This window comes from Cavia porcellus, unplaced genomic scaffold (genome assembly GCF_034190915.1).
Source record: "Cavia porcellus strain 051 isolate PalLab524CR breed Dunkin Hartley unplaced genomic scaffold, mCavPor4.1 scaffold_1, whole genome shotgun sequence".
NCBI classification, from domain to species: Eukaryota; Metazoa; Chordata; class Mammalia; order Rodentia; family Caviidae; genus Cavia; species Cavia porcellus.
Window position 1 is genome coordinate 38,824,280 of NW_026947484.1, and position 21,061 is coordinate 38,845,340.

General features: G+C 35.0%; 1 pseudogene; it reads left to right on the forward strand.

Annotated features, from left to right (window-relative positions):
* Nucleotides 1–20,776, forward strand: part of LOC100714216 (elongation factor 1-alpha 1-like) — a 158,846-nt pseudogene extending 138,070 nt beyond the window's left edge.
* The last annotated feature ends 285 nt before the right edge of the window (nucleotides 20,777–21,061 follow it).

The following is a 21,061-nucleotide window of genomic DNA, read 5'->3' on the forward strand; positions in this document are numbered from 1 at the left end:
AGCCCGGTTTTTACAACTTTTAGTGGAGCTTTTGATTTCCTGTGTATCTCTTTGCATCTGTTTTATATATTCTGTTTGTTTCTTATATTGTTCATCCAGAGATTCTATCCTTTTGTTTAGTTCCTCCAATGTTTAGCTGTGTCTTCTTTAGATATGTTCAGTGTCTCCTTCATTTCTTTTATTATTTCTTCTTTTATCTGATAGACTATTTCTAGTTTAAATTCCTTCAAAGCTTCCCAGAGCTGCTTCTTTATTTTGGTTACTATTGTTTCAGGTCTTTCAGGTATATGGCATGTATTTTCTTCTATGTACGTGGCTCCTAGGCTTTCTTGAGATGGGTTGGATGTTTGAGATTGCATTTTGGTCTTTCCTTTTGTCATTTTCCTATATTACTGTGTTTCAAGTGTTGTTCCAGAGTTTCTCCTGGCCGTGTTGTAAATTGACTCTTATGTCCTGGGCTCTTGGGACTCCTCAGGTAGTAGCTCCCTCCTTGGGCAGTGGAGCCCCTGCATTAAAAGAGGCTTGCCAGGCTCCTCTCAGGTAGAGCTAAAGCCTCCTCAATTTGCACAGTTTCCCCTTCTGGTAGCAAAGCTCCACTGAGGGATAGAAGGCCACCTGGTGTCATCCAGGCAATCCCAAATCCTGTTAAGCCCAGTATAGTGTGGCTGCAAGGCCAGTGGGCCCACAACCCCCTAAAGCAAGGATCTCATAATCTCACAGGGATTGGATGTTTTGTAACAATCCAGCTCCTTGGATGGCAAAATTCCCCAGGCTTATAGAAGGTTCCTTTATGGCATAAGTAGGCCTCAAACCTCCTAAGCAGGACTGCTCCTTCCTCCAGGCACTGGCAGTAGTGCTGGTGCTCTCCAGATCATAAGAAGGTCACAGGGGAGGCCACAGCAAGTTTTAGCAGCTCAGCCCAGCTCCCTCCTTCCGGCCAGCATCTGTGGTGTGCTCCTTGGCCAGAGGAGACGGCGGGTAGACCTGAGTCCCCCCCCCCGCTGGGCTGGGACCTCTCCTTCTGGCCGGCAGCAGTCTTAATGTGGTCCCCGGGCGGGAGAGACCGCAGGCAGGGCCGGACCGGAGTTGCCTCCGCTTGGCTGGGCACTCAACTTCAGGCCCACAGCAGTGGTAGTATGGGCCCCAGGCAGGAGAGGCAGCAGGCGGGGCTGGACTGGAGTCAAGTCTTTTTTTCCTATCTTTACCCCTTTTATTTTTCTGCCTTGTCTAATTGCTCTGGCTAGTACTTCCAGTACTATATTAAATGGGAGTGGTGACAAAGGACATCCTTGTCTTGTGCCTGATTTTAAAGTAAAGGCCTTCAATTTTTTGCCATTTAGTATGATACTGGCTGTTGGTTTGTCATAGATGGCCTTTATCATATTGAGGTAAAGACCATCTATTCCAATTTTCTGTAAAGTTCTTATCATGAATGAATGTTGGACCTTATCGAAAGCTTTTTCTGCATCTACAGAAATGATCATGTGATTCTTACTTTTGGCTTTATTGATATGGTGGGTTATATTTATTGGATTATGTATGTTGAACCATCCCTGCATGCCTGGGATGAATCCCACTTGGTCATGGTGTACAATCTTCTTGATGATTGGCTGGATCCTTTTTGCCAATATTTTATTGAGGATTTTTGCATCTGTGTTCATTAGGGAGATTGGTCTATAGTTCTCTTTTTTAGTTGAGTCTTTCTCAGGTTTGGTACTAGGGTAATATTTGCTTCCAGGAATGATTTGGGAAGGATTGCTTCCCTTTCAATTTCATTGAAGAGTTTGAGGAGTGTCGGCATTAGGTCTTCTTTGTATTTCTTGTAGAATTCTGTAGTGAATCTGTCTGGGCCTGGGCTCTTCTTTGTTGCTAAGGAATTAATAACATTCAATTTCATTGACAGAGATTGGGTTATTCAGCAGTTTTACATCCTATTGATCCAGCTTTGGTACTTCATATGTCCAAGAATCTGTCTATTTCTTCTGTGTTATCAAACCTTTGAAAGTAGAGGTTTTTGAAATAGGTGTTGATGATCTTCTGTATTTCTGTAGAGTCTGTAGTGATTTCACCTTTTTTATTTCTTATTGCATGAATTTGAGCTTTTTCCTCCCTTTTTTAAATAAGGTTGGCTAGGGGCTTATTGATTTTATTTATTCTTTCAAAGAACCAACTTTGTGATTCGTTGATTCTTTGGATTGTTTTCTTAGTCTCTATTGCATTGATTTCTGCTCTGATTCTTATAATTTCCTCTCTTCTTTTGGCTTTGGGCTTGACATGCTCTACTTTTTCTAGCTGTTTGATGTGTAGCATCAGGTTATTTATTTGTATTCATTCTGTTTTCCTGATGTGGGAACTCAGTGCAATAAATTTTCCTCTGAGGACAGCTTTCATTGCATCCCACAGATTCCAGTAAGTTGTATCCATATTTTCAATTTCTTGTAGGTATTGTTTAATTTCTTCTTTAATTTCCTCTGTGACCCACTGATTATTCAAGAGTGTGTTATTCTTGAGTGATTATTCAAGAGTGTTGTTTCTCTTTCCATGTGTTTGTGGGATTTTTGTAGTATCTTTTATTGTTAATTTCTAATTTCATAGCGCTATGGTCTGATAGCATGCAAGTGATAATTTCAACTCTTTTGCATTTATTTAAATATGTTCTGTGAGTTAATATATGGTCTGTTTTAGACAATGTCCCATGTACTGCTGAGAAGAATGTGTATTCTGTTGTTGTTGGGTGGAGTACTCTGTATATGTCTATTAAGTCCATTTGTTCACAGGTGTGATTCAGTACTTTTATTTCTTTGTTGATTTTCTGTCTGGTTGATATGTCCATTGGTGTCAATGGTGTGTTAAGATCTCCTGTTAGAATTGTGTTACTGTTGATTTGGTTTTTCATTTCTGTTAGTACTTGTTTTAATAATTGGGTGCTCTGGAGTTTGGTGCATATATGTTTAAGATAGTTATCTCTTCCTCTTGGAGTTTTCCCCTAACCATTATGTAGTGACCTTCTTTATACCGTCTGATCATTATTGGCTTGAAGTTCACTTTGTCTACAATCAGAATCTCTCTGTCTCTTTGTCTACAATCAGAAAACCTCTGCTTTTCTTTGGGGGGAGGGAGGTTCCTGCTGCATGATGTATTGTTTTCCATCCTTTGACTTTCAGTCTGTGAGTATCATTTTGGGTTATATGGGTTTCTTGTAGACAGCATATGTTTGGATTTTGTTTCTTGATCCATTCTGCCAGTCTTTTTCTTTTTATTGGTGTATTGAGACCATTTACATTAATAGTTAGAACTGTTATATATTGGTTTATTGTTGCCATGTTATCATGCTACAGCATGTTTATCTTTCTGCTGTGTTTAATTGTCTGCTTTGTTTAGTGGTTTTTTCCTAAATGTACCTAGGCTATCTTTCAGTATTCTTTGCATGGTTGGCTTGGTGATCATGAAAGTTTTCAGCTGATCTTTGTCATGGAAGTATCTTATTTCTCCATTGATTTTGAAGGACAGTTTTGCAGGGTACATGAGCCTAGGTTGGAAATCATTTTCCTTTAGGATCTTAAATACTTCACTCCATGGTCTTCTTGACTTTATTGTTTGTGCTGAGAAGTCTTCTTTGATTCTGATAGGTTTTCATTTATAGGTCATCTGTCTTTTCTCTATGACGGCCTTTAATATTCTATTATTTTGTTTGATTTCTGGGATGGTCATTATTATATATCTGGGTGTAGATTTATTTTGGTTATGGCTATTTGAAGTTCTGTATGCTTCACTGCTCTTGATATCAGTTTCCAATCTTGTGTTTGGGAAATTTTCTGCTATTACTTCTCTAAATATCCCCTGGACATCCTTTATGTTGTCCCCTTCTTTTTCATTTATCCCTATCAACCTTATGTTGTTTCTCTTTGCGTCATCTTGCAGGAGTTGAATTGTTATTTCCTGATTTCTTGTTATTTTTAAAAGATCTTTTCTTTCCTGTTTACTGGCTGCAATCTTGTCTTTGAGGTCTGAGATTCTATCTTCATATTCATTGAGGTGGTTTTTGCAACTTTCAATGGAGTTATTTCCTGTATATCTCTTTGTATCTGTTTTATGTATTCTGTTTGTTTCTTACATTGTTCATCCAGGGATTCTATCTTTTTGTTTAGTTCCTCCAATTTTTTAACTGTGTCTTCTTTAGCTATGTTTAGCATCTGCTTCATTTCTTTTATTATTTCTTCTTTTACCTGAGAGATTATTTCTAGTTTGAATTCCTTTAAGGCTTCCCCAAGTTGCTTCTTTTTTTCAGTTACTATTATTTCAGGAATTTCAGTTATGTGGCATGTGTTTTCTTCTATGCACATGGCTCCTAGGCTTTCTTGGGATGGGCTGGATGTTTGAGATTGCATTTTGGTCTTTGTTTTGTTGCCTGCCTGTATTTTGGAGCTTCAATTGTTGGTCCAGGTGTGGGAGAGAATTCTGCCAGTCTGGGTTGGGGTGCCCTGCAGTGCCCCCACTCACTGGACATGGCAGGGAATCAGAGCTTGGTCCCCAGGCCAGGAAGAGAGTTCCCTCAGGCTGGGGTGGGATTCCCAGCCACCACTGCTCCACTCAAAGGTCTTGTAGGGAGCCCACCTGGTCCCCAGGTCAGGGAGAGAGGTCCCTCAGGCTAGGTGGGATTCCCAGCTGCCATTGCTCCACTCACCAGGGGCTGGCCTGGTAAACAGGCCAGGAAGAAAGTTCCCTTAGGCTGGGTGGGATTCCTTGCAGCTGCTGCCGATGTATTAAATCTGAAGTTTTATCTGATGATGATATTGGCAGGGATGTATAATTAATGTTGAAAAACTATATAAAAGTATAACAACTATGTAATTTATATAAAAATATAAACAATCCTTTAATTTGTAACTTGAAATTATTTTAGTGTGACAATTATATAAAATAACAAGGTATCCTTTGTTAATGTGTATTAAGCTGTTGTAAATAGGGAGGGACTGAGTGGGTTGAAGGAGGGTCAGAAAATGAGATAAAAAAAGAATCACATTATACCAGGTACAGGTATAAATTCTCTACATAATGAAGTGATCATTATGTGTGTCTAAAACTTACCAATAAAATCTGATTAAAAATTATTTTTATTTTTGTAAATAAATGGCATATGTAGAGAAACAATGTGACTATTCTCACCAGTTCCATTATTAAAGACCCCAATAAATCAGCTCAGGAAAATGCTACAATAAAGCTACCTAAGTAAATAGTATACCTTTAATAATCTATTATATCTTTTGTCAAGGCATTAACAGGTAGCTCACAGAAATAGCATAAGGATGGTTGTTATTATTCTGTGAACAGTTATGGCAATAACTTGAGTTAAGAAGAGAAACTGTTTGATTAAGTGATTTTCTCAATACTTTACAAAAGAAGAGTGTAACTACAATTTTTAAAAAATAATAGTAGAAGATGAAACACTGTGGGTGATGGATTTTGTTTATGAATCAGAAAGAATGAACTGAAAAGAGAAGTAAGGATGGGTAATGCCAGTAACTAAGCATGTAATGTCTCTTTTTTCCTTTTCTATGAAATAATTTCAATGAATATTGACCTGACCTAGATATAGATGAGATAACTTAATTGGTTTTCCCAAAACATAGTGTTCATAACTCTAAGCTCTGTTGTGATATATGTATGCATGTGTGTGTGTGTGTGTGTGTGTGTGTGTGTATATATATATATATATATATATATATATATATATGAGAAAATAGTCTTGCCTGTAATAATTACCTATTGATATTAGTTTCCTTATTAACTGGTGAGTAAAACATAGGAAAAAGACTCAGATTTCAGTTCTAAGTTTCTCACTTCCAGCCAGAGAGAAAAAGCTGGACTGTATTTAATTGATCAGTAGATACTTTTTGAATTCTGATGTCTGTGGAAACACACTCTAATCTTTCAGTGGTGCTAAATAGAAGAAAAATGTGTGGGACATTTTCAAATAAAAATCATAGTTTCATGACAACATTGAGCACATGAGACTCATTTATTACAAAATTTTCACAAAGTTCTGTTTTGGTTTGGATTTGTAGTTTACAATATCTAGCCTTTCAGATTTTTTAATTGACAGGTACTCTATTTGCTAAAATTCAGTCTCTCATTTTTGTATGAGATTTTTATATATATTGCATTTATTTCATCAAATAAATATAATCCTTAATTTACTGGAGAATTTTTTTAGTATAATATAGAATGTTATATATAATAAAATTTATTATGTAATACCATATGTATTTATTATATATAATAAATATATATTTTCCTATTATTATCTAGTATATATAAAGCAAATATATGACAGCTTCCCAAGTAACACGTATATCACAGATGGAAAAATGTTGTATGTGAAATAAATAATTTTATGTAATTTTTTCTTTTATAGCAGCATAAACACTATGACATTTTATTCTGAATCTTAATGGCTGATTATAATCATTTTGCTTGAAAAATGCCAAATTTTCCTACTCAAATATATATATATATATATATATATATATATATATATATGTAACTTTCCTATATATATTGGGAATTTTTAAGGCCTTTTAGAGTTGTATTTCTGATTTTACATTGAAAAGTAGAAACATTTTGGTAATATCTATCTATTACATTATATATTAATTTTACAATTATTTAAGCGATGACGTATTCTTTTATAAAATTTAGTACTATGATATATTTGGTTGAGTTTATGTTATTTTAGCAACTGCAAATAATTTTTAAGTTATGACATGTCTTCCACTATTTAAATGTATTTCACCTATTCCCTTTTTTTCATTTAAAAAATTTAACAATCATAAATCAAAAAAATTTAACAATCATAAATTGTTGTCAACACATTTCAGAATTTTTTTTAAAGCAAACATTTTGTCTTTTTAAGAAAAAGATTTTCTTTTAAAATGAGTTCTCTCATCCATGAAAGGACCTGTTCATTTTTAAACTTCCAGTCTCCTAAGGCACAGTATTTAATCAGAATGCCAGCATCACCACCCTGCTGTAGGAGGAATAAAAGGAAAAGCATTGGCACTGAGAAAAAGTCATCAGCCAAAAGAAAAAAAGAAGACTAATGAGGGTATTAAGAAGGCCTATTGTTGTTATGCAGGACTTTCTGTTGTGAAAAAGAAACAAGTATTTTAACTCAAACATGATTAATTCACCATAGAATAGCTACCAGAGGATTGGCAAAATACAATATGCTTACTTTAAAACGAACGTAGGGGAAAACTTAATTTACCGTAATGTACGGAGGAACAAACATCACCTAAAATCCAGATCAGATTTCTAGTTTATTGCTGGGAGTCAAGCAGGCCCAGAAAACAAGCTACAAGGAAGACAGGCAGCATGACACTTAGCTACACAACCAGAAAGCATCTGCTTCCTCTACACACCCACTATTCCCTATTTTTAAAGAACCATCTTCTCATTGTTGAATTGTCCTTCAAGGTGCTAAGGGAGATATTGACTTTATTCTGTCTAATAAGTCATAATAAGAAACTTTTGACAGTCAATGGTGTATAACAATACTAGAGAATGACATCAACCAGCCAGCCGTTGTCACTAGGCATAGATTGCAGGGTAAAGTGGTGTTATGTGCACTGAAGGTACGCAAATAAATAAATTATATCTATTGGTGCAATACTACTAAGAAAGTATAAAATATGAATGGAATAGGGGATCTCACTAGTGGAAAGTTAGGGAAGGTATCTGGCACGTAAGAATTGCACAGGGATAAACATCCAGAAAGTGACTATCAAGCATAATATCAGCAGGTATACAAATGCATAGTCTTTGATTTAGGAATGAGCACTGTAAGGTTTAAGGATTGTTTTGCCAAAAGTTAAGAACAGTAGAATTGAAATATATTAGTGTCCATGAATGTAAAGTTAAATTAAGTAAATAACTGATGAATTTGTTTGACTATATCCAGTATCATCTTTTAAAATGTCACTTAGGAGCAATTAATGCTTCAGCAGTTTTAGAATTAAAAAGTAAAATTCACTGATATCAAGTTGCGTAAGTATCTCCTCTGTATTGGTATCCATCACTTTTATTCCAGTTTTTCATGTACTTCATGAATTCCCATTGGTACTTTCAAAACCTATCTCTAAATAACCCTAAAACCTTAGCAACAAAAAGTCAAATAACTAAATTAAAAATTAGTAAATGATCTGAATATACACTTTTCAAATCAAGAAAAACAAATGACCAACAAATATATTGAGATGTGTTTGACATTATTAGCTGTGAGAAAATGGAACCCCAGAGGACAATGAGATGCCATTTCACCCCAACTAGAATGTCTATTATCAAGCACACAAAATTAATGCTGAATGATGGAAAGGATGAAGAAGAGAGAAAGGACTGTATCCAATGCTGATGCATAACCAAACTAAAAATAGGTCCACCACAGGATCAGCTATTCCACTTTTTGGTCTTTATCCAAAGGGAATATATAAAGCATGTGTTTGCAGCATACTAAAGATGTATATTCATATGCAGATGTTTACCATGACAATCTTCATGTTATTATTTTAACATGTTTGACATATTATCTTAAAAGTATACATGCTCTTTGATTAGTGAAATTTATGGCATATTACTGAAGTCCTACTGAAATTAACTATAAACCAAAGTATACATTTAATTGAAGATACATAAATTTAATTTATAATTTAAGACAAAATGAATGAGGGAGCAACTTTTGAAATATTAACATTTTTATTCAACCTCTTCATCATTTTTTAAATTGATAAGCTAAGATTCTGCTTTTGTTATATAACGATTTTCTTGAATAGGTGATTTGGAGACAGTTACAGTCTTTTGCTATTTTGCAAGTATTTTCACCCCTTTCACTCAGGCAGACTCAATGGAAGCCAAGAAGTTTGCTGCACAGAGGATTTAACTTTTTGTATCAATATCCAAGCATGACCAGAACAACAAAGCAATGCTAGGATGAGCACCATTGGGCATGGGGGCCAGAAGTGCAGGCTGTCGATGTGTTACTGGTGCTTTTTTGAAAAATTCTGCAGTGTCCTTTCTTCCCACTGTTTAGTGTGAAAGATCACTTTAAAGACCTTTTTTTTTCTGTTACAAAATATAAACATATATACAATTTTGTAGTCAATTTGTTACATCAAAAATGTTTCATTATTAAAGACCAAATGTCTGCATTTTCTAAGAATAAGAATTTCCCTTAAATTTTTTCTTTGAAAACATTACAAACTTGCAAGGACTTATGAAAGAGGATTGCAAAGAGGACATGTGAAGTAAAGCACTGTTAAAATACAGTACTTGGGATAGAAACTCACTTGCAGAGTTACTGGACAACTCAGTATGAAATGCGGTGCTTTCTGAGGCATAATCTAAGACAGTGAGTAGGCACAAGTATATTATGGTTGCTGGATCTTTTTGAAAAAGAAAGAATCAAAAAAAAAATCTGTCAAGCTTAGTTTCATATCTTTATACACAAGTGCTTGTCCTCATCCTGTTATTTTTTAACATTTCATGTCCCTTCCCTTGTTATGGCAGAGTCAAAAGATCTCAAAAAATTTCAAACCAAGAGAAATTTCCATATTACTGTTTTCCATTACCGTTTATCATAATAAGGATTCATTATAAGCATAGAAATTTATTGTACTTATTCAAAGTTATTTACATGATATTGAATATTCTCTCTGAAAATATGTGCTCAAGAGAATCAGAAATTTTTTTTCAGTTTTTCTTTTTATTAGTATGTGTTCACAATATGTGTGAGTGACACAAATACAAACCAAGTAACTTTTTCCTGCCATTCAGAGTTTGGTTATACCTTAATATTATTATTCCTTTTTGCCATCACTGTGGTATTTTTCTTTTGTTAAAAATTAAATTTAGAACCTCATAGATACATGGAGCTATAGCCCTAATACAAGAACTTCTATTCTGTACTTTTCTACACACTTAGTTTGAATATTTTTTCTTTTAATAATTTTTATTAATTTTAATAATTTTTGCAGTAAAATATTGAAAATATGCAGATTTTATTTTCTCTTTAACATAGGCTTAAAGAGGAACTGGAATCATGTGATTTGCTTTCATACTGATTGTGCATGTCCCTTAAATATGCGAACCACAACTGCACCTGTTAGATTGCATTTTGGAGGGGGAGTTGGCATCCCACATAGGTAAGAAGCACTGACAGTTGAGTAAATACCAGTAGTGCTGAACCAAGGAAATAAATGTACACAGAGTAGTATTGGCCAACCTCAAAGATTTATTCAGGCTCAGAAATTTATTCAATATAAAGTAATTCTAATGTGGTTAGTAAAGACCACAGTGTTTGGATACACCAGAGAGTGAGGTAAGTATTGCAACAATAGCAGTGCAGGGGAAGCAAAAATGATCAAGATGTGGAATGTTTCTGTATCAGTCACCCAAGCTGAATATAATCACGTTTTTCAAACATACACTAATAAATATTTTAAAGAATTAAAATAGAGGTTGTGTAATAATGAAAAGGGAACCAATTTGTGGGAATCAGGATTTATGTATTATTTTTGTATGTGATAAATATTCTTATATCAGTATGTAGAAATTTTATTTTGGCAGCAATGTATGGAAAGGACTGAGTAATGAGAAGGCTCCTTGAAAGCAAACACTAATTTCAATAATCTGGTTAGTATATATAGAGGGGGAAATGGAGGTAAATGAAAGGGATATTGGTGGATACTTTTGACAAAGATTGATGTCCCATTAATGGGAATGTTCAAAAACAGCTAAACAATAGTTCAGAGTAATTATCAAAGGAGTTAATCAACATTACATATTTGCATGTTTTATTTATAAAGGTCTAACCATCACAATCTATGGTGTCTAAGGTTGCAGGAAAAAGAAAAGAAAACAACTGTAATAATTTACAAGGAATTTTAACAGTGAAAGCTGTTTGACAGGAAAGAAAATAATTGACTGACTGCACTGATTTGTAAGTGATCTTCTTGCCTCCGATGAAAAGGAGAACTGAATTAGGATGATCATTACTGAAGATGGCAACATAACATTGAAATGTCAGAAACAAGGGCAAAAGACAAACTGAAACAGGTAAGGTGTCATGCCATTTTAAGTTTAAATTAGTTGGAAAATATGTCAATTACTATAATTGACAGTTACATTATGGGTTAGAAAAATCCCCTCCAAAAGACATATTCATATATATTTCCTAAAACCTAATGTCATTTATATATTATTTATATTATATATTATATATAGAAATGATTTATATACAGTGAACTTCATGACATGGACATATATGGAAACACTGATAAAATACATGAAAATATTTCTAGAAATGTAGTTATGATGGATATCAATAATGCATCAATTATTGGATCTCAGGATCTGATGTTGCAACAGTGGTTCTTCCAAAAATTTACTTTTTAGTAATTCTATATATTTTTAGGAGATAGATTTCTGATGTGCATATGCAACCTTTTTGTATGAGCATATTTTACACATGCATTATATATTATTTTGGGTAATACTGGTAGGTGATGAAGTCATAGTCTATATTTATTTCACCAGTTGTCTGGATTCAAAAGCAAAAGAAAAAATAGGACTATCTCTTGTTATCTGTCTCTATCATCTATCTTTATCTGTATTTCCAGTTACTTTTGACTCATGGAATGGAGTCAAACCTGCTTCCTGTGTCATTTTAAATGGAATTTCTTTTGTCTTCCTTGTGCTATTATATTCAGAACATTTCCATATATTATTGAATGTAAAATGCTTTTGTTTTAATTATATATCAATTATTCCCAGAGTTTAATAACATATCATCTCGATTTGAAGAATACAGATTTCATGGGTATACTTCAGTTGTTATAAAAATAAAAGTTTTATTATATATACATGCACGCATATATGTTTTGATGTAGAATTTTGGGATCATGTTTCTAATTAATGTTAATTTAACATTACTTCTGATTTTTTAAATGTCTGATTAAATACATTTATAATCTCTCATGCTTCATTTATATTTTGCAACCAATAGAGCTGGGAAAGTACCTTCCATATTTTTAATAAATCACTAAGAAAGCAAATGTCCTCATTCTCCTAACACATAGATTGTATTAAATGATCTTGTACTTAGAATTTAATTGCCACATAATCTGGCAGAGGGAAAATATATCTATGTTTATGAATATATTTGCTACAAGCATGGTCATTTATATTGCTTTGATGTTTAGAAGTTTTTCTGGATTCAGACAACCACAAAATTGTGACAAGATAATTTCAACATATATATAGCACTTTAGAATCAGAAAAGCATCTCTGGCTCTTTAGAATTATCCTTTCTAACTATAATGATAAAATAAGATTGTTGCCATAATTTCAGCTATAATACAAATAGCTCTTCAGTGTGAATTTTCTGTAATCAACTTGTCTAATGCTTGCAAAATAAAGTAATGATTAACCTGGTTTATTTTTCTAGCAGAGCTGTGACCTATTTAGAAACAACTTGAAATACTTTCATTCATTATTTTAAAGTGTAATATGACACTCAACTGGCTATGTACAGTGATAGTACCTTAAGAATAGTTCTTTTTAAAAATAGATTTATACCACCGTATGGAAAGAAAAGCGCACAATAGATACATGCTTCAGAGTAAACACTACTGCAAAATGAAGAAATAAAATGAATGAAAGAACTGAGATAAATTTGATAGTCTCAAAATTAGAAGAGAATTGTTAGAGAATTGTAAGCACCAATATTATACACATAACCAGTCAAAAGAAAATATAAGAGAGCATGTAGAAATAAGAAAGTGCTTTGTTCTTTGTGTTTTACATTAAAAAGGAATTAAAATATTTTTTGTTAATATATATTATAAAATTAATTATATTACTCTTCTTGAAAGCCAAATTTTACTGTTTTCTTTTCCTACCTCCTAGGTTTTCTATATTTTATGATTAATGATAATATAGTACTGTATTTGCAAATGAATCTATATCTAACTCAATGATAAAAATTTTAGCTGACAATAAGCCAGTGGAAACGTTTTGCAACTTCATTTGGTCATTTGACAAATCAAGCAACAGGTTGAATGAGAAACTGTACTTAGCAGTTTGAACAGATGTTTCACAAAACTGGTATATTGCTTTCATCTTTCCTCTTTGGTGGGGCCTTCTGTTAATTCCATTTGTATAGCAAACACCTGACATAATTAATTTATTTAAAAAAGGAAGTTATTTTGAGTTGGCTTTGGAGCTTTCAGTCTGTAGTCATACAGACCCATGCTGTTGGATCCGGGGCTTGTAGCCAGTGGTCTCTGCTCTGAGGTGATGGGGATGCATCTTTTCCATACTTCCTTCTGGAGGACACATTATCTTTAAGACAGGAAGGTTCCAGATCACACAGTCATAAATCAAAAAGATGCATAAATCGCTTCAAACACTTGAGGCTGACAAATCTACTATTGATTTAAACTTTTGTGGTAGAAAAAAAGTGGTGAAAACCAGTGTTTTGCCATCTAATTTAAATGTATTTGCATAATCATGTGATTTTATTTATTTATGATGTTACAGATGTGTGTAGGAGACTGGTAAAGGCTAGGAGAAATTGAGACCTGAGTTGTATGCAACAAACTTCTCTGAATCCATAGACAAAGTCGACATGTGTTGCTGTGTTGCAGCTGCTGGGGACAAAAGAAAATAGCGCTCAACATAATGTCTTTTCGGGAGACAAACGATTATAGGATGTGACTCCATCCCATAGAGACACAGAGAAAAAAGAGAGAAAAACATGGAATAGAAAAAGTAGAATGAAAGAATTTTTTTGCTTCAAGAGTGGTAAATGATAATACTAGCAACATTTTTAATTTTCCTATTATAGAGTATATAAATCTTAATATATTGCAAATGTAATTTTTTTCCCAATGAATCAAGTACTGTCCTGTAGAGTAAACATAAAGGATCGCTGCAGTCCTTTATTTCCCAGTTAGCTGCTTGATCATGGTTCCTATATGACTTCCGGAGAAGTTTTTTATCATGGTGGAAAAAGGTTATAAATGGACATTTTAACTGCTAATTTAGGAACACAAATGTTATGATTATTGAAAGGCTGTAAGGTTGTACACTGACCTGTGAAGTGATCAATATTCTGCAAAGATACTGAGTATGCTTGATATATTGTTTAAATGTTAAGTCTTTGCCTTGGTTATTCTGAGTGAAAGTACTCTGGGCATTGAGTATACTTACATGTGGGTGTGAAGGTAAGGACTCTGAGATGGTGTTATCTAAAGTACTCAGAAGAGCTCCCTATCTTCAGGGATGAGGCTTAGCAAGGATGATTGGGTCACGGGGACACCTCCCTTCTGTCTGGTGAAGTCAAAGCTGAAAGTGATGCGTCCACCCCCATCACTACCAGGAGCTCGACCTGGAGAGGTGAAAGGTGAATTCATGACCCTTGCTTCTCCCTTCCCTGTGTGCTTCCTGGCTCCCTTGGGCTGTGTGTCTTTCCTGCACCATGACATTCCACATATTGTGTCTTTCAGACTCTTAAAGATGTTTTTGTTTTGTTTTTGAGTGAGTTTCCTGAAAGAGAAATAGTTTTGAATAACTTTTGTGTCATGAACTTTAGTTTTTCTTAAAATTACAAAGCTTTGTAAATAGGAAAGAGAAGATGGATTGAATAGAGGAGAGGGACTGGGCAAAAGAAAGGGATCAAAACATACCATGTACAGGTATAAATTCCTTATGATGAATGTGATCATCACGTGTATTTAAAACATAATAAAAGTAATTTAAAAACAGCAAAAATAAATTTTAAAAAACAGCAAAAAAGTATTCAAAGTCCACCTTTATAATTGTGAATGTCCCTGTCTCTTAGTTATCTAGGTTTATTTCATCCTACCTAAGGATCATGGGTGTGCTATACTCACATTGGTAAGTGTTCAGTTGAGTGTCTTGTGAGGAGGTGCCAGGTCCAGGTACATCTTCCCTGAGGGTGAAACACAGCAGGTTGTATTAACATCACGGCTGCACTCTTCTTTCTCTCTGTGTTTCCTGCCCACCAGGCTCGAGCAGCTTTCACTGACCCGGCATTTCCATCATGCCATTTCTGCTTTCAGGCCATTGGAACAGGCGTTCTCTGACCCTTCAGAAACTGTGACCCAAATCAGACCACCTCTTCTTTAAGTCATGGGTATCAAGTATTTTGGCCCAATAATATGAAAGTGACAAATCTTGAGCTTCTGTGAGCAATTAAGGATTATAACATATTCATAGCCAGCTATAATTAAAAACTAGTAGTATTTTGAAATAAACTTAGAAAAGAATAAAAGAAAATGAGTAGATATGAAGAAATAAAAAAGTCTATGGTAGCTAGATTTTCCAAGGTTAAAAAAGAACACAAACTAGTTTAAGATAGTGTAGTTTTATTGGAATGTAATTCATTTATTTAAATTATTAATACGTAGCTCACAAATTGGTATTGTGGATATGACTGAGTTGATGAATGTGATTCAAAGAGCAACTCAGGTCCAGTATTTTCAGTTTCATGACAATTAGTAAATGAAAATATATTTTAAGAAAGGTTGAAAAATAATCAGAAGAGGGGGCATTTAGCTCAGTGGTGCTAATGCTTACCTGGCAAGCAGGAGATTGTGATTTCAATCCCAAGTATTAAAAAAAGAAGAAAAAAAACCCCAAAATATTGGTATTGTCCGTTCCAATTAATTAAATCAAATTCACTATAATAAACTTCACGTGGAAACCGTGCAGTTGGCTATGTATTAGTTTTGAAAGTAAAAGCAATAATGAAGTAGATGTGTGAGTCGTCAATCTTATATCAAGTAGCAGGGAGGCACAAGTGTGAGCTTGAGATAGGAAATGAGATAAAGAGATTACAGCAAATGTAAAATCCCAGTGACTTGACATTCACGCATATCACATTTATTAAGAAAACCATACTTGCATTAAACATATTTGCGTAACTACAAGTGAGTTTTTACAAAATACTTCAAAAACTTTTACAGGACAAGAAAGTATTTGGCATTTTATATTTAGGATTTTTTACTTTAAATGTATAAGGCAGGGAGAAATTTTTAAAAATGAAACTAATTGTACTGTAATTTATAATATAATTTTGGTAAGTGAATAATGATCTACTTTTAAGAACAAATGACAATGAGTAATTTTTGTAAATTGTAGTCTTTTTCACTTTGTTCTCATTAGCTTTACATTCTTCTTGTCTAAAACTATCATATTCTTTAAATATTCTGAATTTCTTATATTTTAGCACTCTATTATTAATAAATTACAAAAACATGATTATTTCTGTTTTTGAAAGTACTTAAAAGTGACATGGTTCATTCCCTTGAGGCTATCAATAGGCAAATATTGATGTGAATGTATTTTATTCTTAATAGAAAAATAACATTTAGTTTTCAGAAGATAATGTAGCTGTACATTAACTTCCAGTTTTAAGGAACTATTTTATCATTTCAAATATCTAAAGAAAAGAATTCACTATATTATTTAGTACCTGATATTGATCATGAAATTTAATTTTTGTTTGTATATTTTATAACAAAAAGCAAAATTTTTCAAAATTATAAGAACTTACAGTAACTAAAATTTTCTACAAAAATACAGGAAACATCAGTGTCATCTGTTGTTCTATGTATTTATTCTCTGACTCATTTAGCTTGTAGATTTTCTTGAGTTTTATATATAAATATATTTGTATACATGACTATTCATGAGCATACATGTTTATATTATATGTTAAGTAATACTTAAGTTATTAACAGTATGATTTTGAATATTACAAGACTGGTTATTGACAGAATTGGATTCCCGGTCAGGGAACCATATGATAGAATTCTTGCACAGCTGAAAAGATAAGAAGTATGAAATATAAATGACCTTTATTTTAAGAATGCGGGGAGAGACCCCCTGACTCTCTGCGGTCTCCAGGGGCTGGCATTCTCTCCAGGGTCTGGCAATCTCTCTGTTGGACACATGGAGTGGGGGTATACATGTAGCTTAGGTTTGGGGTGGTGCCTGAGGGGCATTAGTGATGCACAGGTAGCCCATTGGTATTCATTTCATGCTACAGGTAAATTCCTAGGGGTGGGGAAGATAGAGCCTCCTGGCTCCACCTCCAAGGCTTTATACTAGCTACAGTGTCCCAAATGGGGCAAAATCCTTTCAATTAATAAACTGAAATTTTATCATTAATATTTCCAAAATCATTACACAGATACATAGTTTATATGCAACCATAACGTACTTGATCATAGTGCAATATTGTATGTATCACTAATAGTTCATATTATTCCTTAAATAATTGGACTTAGAAGAACATATATTCATTTAACATGTTCTGATGCTATAGACATCAAGAAAATTTAGTGTGCAACATACTACCTACTTTAATTACATTACTTTAATTGTTTTTATAATTATTTCATATTTCTTTTTGTTTTAGGCATTGGAACATATTGTCTTTAAACTGAAAATCATGATATATTGAAACTGTCAACAGTGGTCTTTTTTTGCAATCTATGTGGCATGGTTTATTACTGAAGAAGACATATTTAGATAATGAGCAAAGGAAAAAGGTTGAATCATCAAAGAATATTACTTTTGGTAATATTCCCCCAAAGTCTTCCCCCAAAGCTAAGCATAATCCTCCTTTTTCAGCTAATAGGAGGTCTAAACCTCAGTGGTTTTGAAGGGCCACTTCAGCTAGCGAGTCAATCGAGCTTCCTAAAGCTTCAATAGCATCATGAATTTGTTTCATCCCCTCATCTACCTGCAGGGATAGCAAGTTGTACTGATACCTACCAACTCCCAGGAAGGTGGCTCTCAGCCCAAGGGCCGAAACTATACTAATTCCAGCTACAATAGGAAGGACTGGGCTTCTCTTGTTTATCTGTTGGTTGGTAGAAATGAGGATCCTATTTCCTTCTTCCTCTGGATGCCAGTAAATTCTAGGTAAAATTTGGGTCAATACGCAAACTTCATCTTGGTCAATAACAAACTTTTTTGAGGTGATTTAGGGGTACCATCCTGAAGTACAGGCCCACCAATGGCTTGTTGGGGCTACTATTGTGATAGCTTGGACCCCGGAATAAAATCCAAGGAGGCAAGATATTAAAATTTAGGGAGCAAAGGTTTTATTTCAGGCCAGGCCTGGCGACACAGCCTCTGGAAGCCACTATGGAAGACTGTGCACCTTACAGCTAAAGGGTTGGGTTTTTAAAGCTGAAAAACCACAGGAATGTTGTGAACTTTGACACAGTTTGATAGCATCTGGGCTTCTTGATATCTCCTGTAATTTCCTTGTGGTTAAACTTTTTTAAAGAACAGCACATTTCATTACATATAGGCTGAAGGGGGTGGGTGGATTACAAGAAACTGAAACTTAAGGCTTTTATGGGAAATGGAGACAACTTAAAAAGAATGGGGAGGGGAAGGATTTACAAGGAGCTGAAATTTAAGTCTTTACTGGAAATGGAATTTTAATCTCTATTGAAATGGCACATACAGAGCAGGAAGGAGGTGCATTGGTTAGAACCAGGCTACAACATTCCCATCTGATGTTGTGACTAAGGCCAAATCTTTGGCCAATTACTTAGGGATTTTGGTGAATGAGCTCATATTTCTCAGTCATCACAGAGATCCATGAGTGGATTTCTTGTGGGTTTTAGTAACAACTTTGCCTGTGAGAGCTTAAAGCTCTGAAGGACATGAGAGCCTCTCAGTGTGAATCCAGGGTGGTCCAGAAGACTCTGCCTTGGGCTGTCTAAGGACCTGAGAGTGTCACATGAAAGGGGGAGAAAACCCCTACTCCTGCTGCCCCCGTACCTAAGGCTCTTGATATTCCTATGCCTACCAATAAAGGAATAAATTGAACTGCCTATTTGAGTGGCCTGTAATGTATTCTAAACAAGGAATGGGGACAGTCTCATCCATATGCCTAGGAGAGGCTTACTAGTGATAACAGGTGTGAGCTGTTGAGACCTCAGTGTCTGGGTCAGCCTGTATAAACACAAGGGAATAAAAAGCATTTTTCAGATTTAGGACTGTAGAGTGAGTAGTGGTGGGAAGATTTGGCACCACTGGGTGGATTGGGAAGAAGCAGTCTGGAACCTGCACGAAATAGGCCCTTTTTGTAAATGGCATAGGTTGACCCTCAATATACCCTAGAGTTTGAGGATTTATTAAGGTCTCTATGAGGTTTGAAGGTCAAGTTTTGCCTTTTTGGGGGGGATTTGGATTACAGTAGAAGGTATCTGTAGAATTAAGTAAGTATGCAGGAGTCAAGTATAATCAACAGGGTATTTATGAGTTTAGCAATGGCTTCTCATAAGGAGGACAGGTCCAGAGAATTTTAGGAACTGACATATCATTTATGTCATATATAAGTATCTCTTTATGTTATTAAAATGTCTAATGCCATGTGATTTTTAGAGGATGGCCTGTTAAATTAATTTTTTTATCTTTTTGTTTAGGAGAGAAATCAGCTATGGTGTTATTTAATATCTATATCAGGCAATAGGACAGTTGTTACACATATCCCTGTCCAGTTAGTTGGGAAGAAATTATAGGCCATATTTCCTCCACAAATAAATACTTGTCCTTCAGCAGGATAAAGGGAGGTAGTCTAGTTAACTATGGAACTACAATTAGTAAAAGCAATGAACCCCACGTCAACGTCGGAGGTATCGTAATGAAAACATCCTTGGAGACAGGGTGAGTCCTTGAAGCCTACTGGTTGTACTCTAAAGGGGGGACCAGCACTACAATTTAAGTAATCTTGTTCCTCCAGCGTGGACAGAGAAACATTAGTGGGGATTACAATATGGAGGAGGCCAGTGCTATGCGTAACCAGCAATCTTCAGCCAAAGTTGGGTTGGAAGCATTTAAGGCTTTATGTGTGGCTTCTAAAATATCAGAAGTTTGAGCATCCAGATCAATTCCCCATGATTTAGGTGGCATCAAGGGGTGGTAATGTATCTGGGGAAACATTATTTTTATTAGCTGCTTGACTCATCCCTCAACCATGAGTTCTCTGATCTTATCTTGTGGGCCGTCCCCATCAGACACATGTATTGGGGGCCAACCTGCTCCAGCACACTGATTCACCAACCGTGCTGTGACGTGAGAATTGGGCATACTTTGAATTTCCTATTACTGTTGGATTGGTGGAACAATCACTCCAGCACTTCCAGCCCATGTCCTCATGAGCTCAGCAGTGAAGTAAGTTTTGCTATCGATGCCTATACATTTTTGTACAGAGTCATAGCAGGAGGAATGCATTTCTGAATATTAAGAACAATTCTGATGGCATGGCCCTGGCTGGCTGCCTTTGTTAGGTATCACGTGGGGCTTTAACTTACACATCCATATTTGAATCAAACCTCTTATAACTCAGGGTATAGCAACAAGGAATGCTAACTTTTCCCCACAATCTGTCTGAAGACTATATGTATATAATTTATCATTTATGTGGGAAGAGCATGATCTTTTTTTTTTTCTATTGTATGTATGATTCCCCCAGCTGGTGTCTTTGCCTTTAGTATAGCCCCCTCCACAATCACAGGGGCTCCCTTACAAAGAACTTAACATTTGTTCTTTGTTTACAGGGGGACCAAAGCGACTGTGCAAGGTCAGCATCAATGTTATTAAAATCCCCAGCAATGGGATAGAAGGATCAAAAGCAAGCAAGCTAAAGCAGCTCATGACTGGTATAATCTAACTATGTTTAGTCAATTTTAACTTCAAGGGGTTACCAGTCTGTTGTATAGTCCACTGAGTATGTCCCTCATTTTTCACTGTTTCTAGTGACTTTACATGAGTATGGTGAATCATGCAGTTTTTCCTGCTACCTTGATGGCAATGGGGGTACTGAGCACCAAGGTAAATGGTCCTTCCCAGTGGGGTTCAAGGGAGTCTCAACAGTGACATCACACCAGGACAGAAGTTCCCTGCTCGATGGGTGCTTTGAGTGGTGTCTCTGAAGGCAGGTCTGGGTATTTTTGTC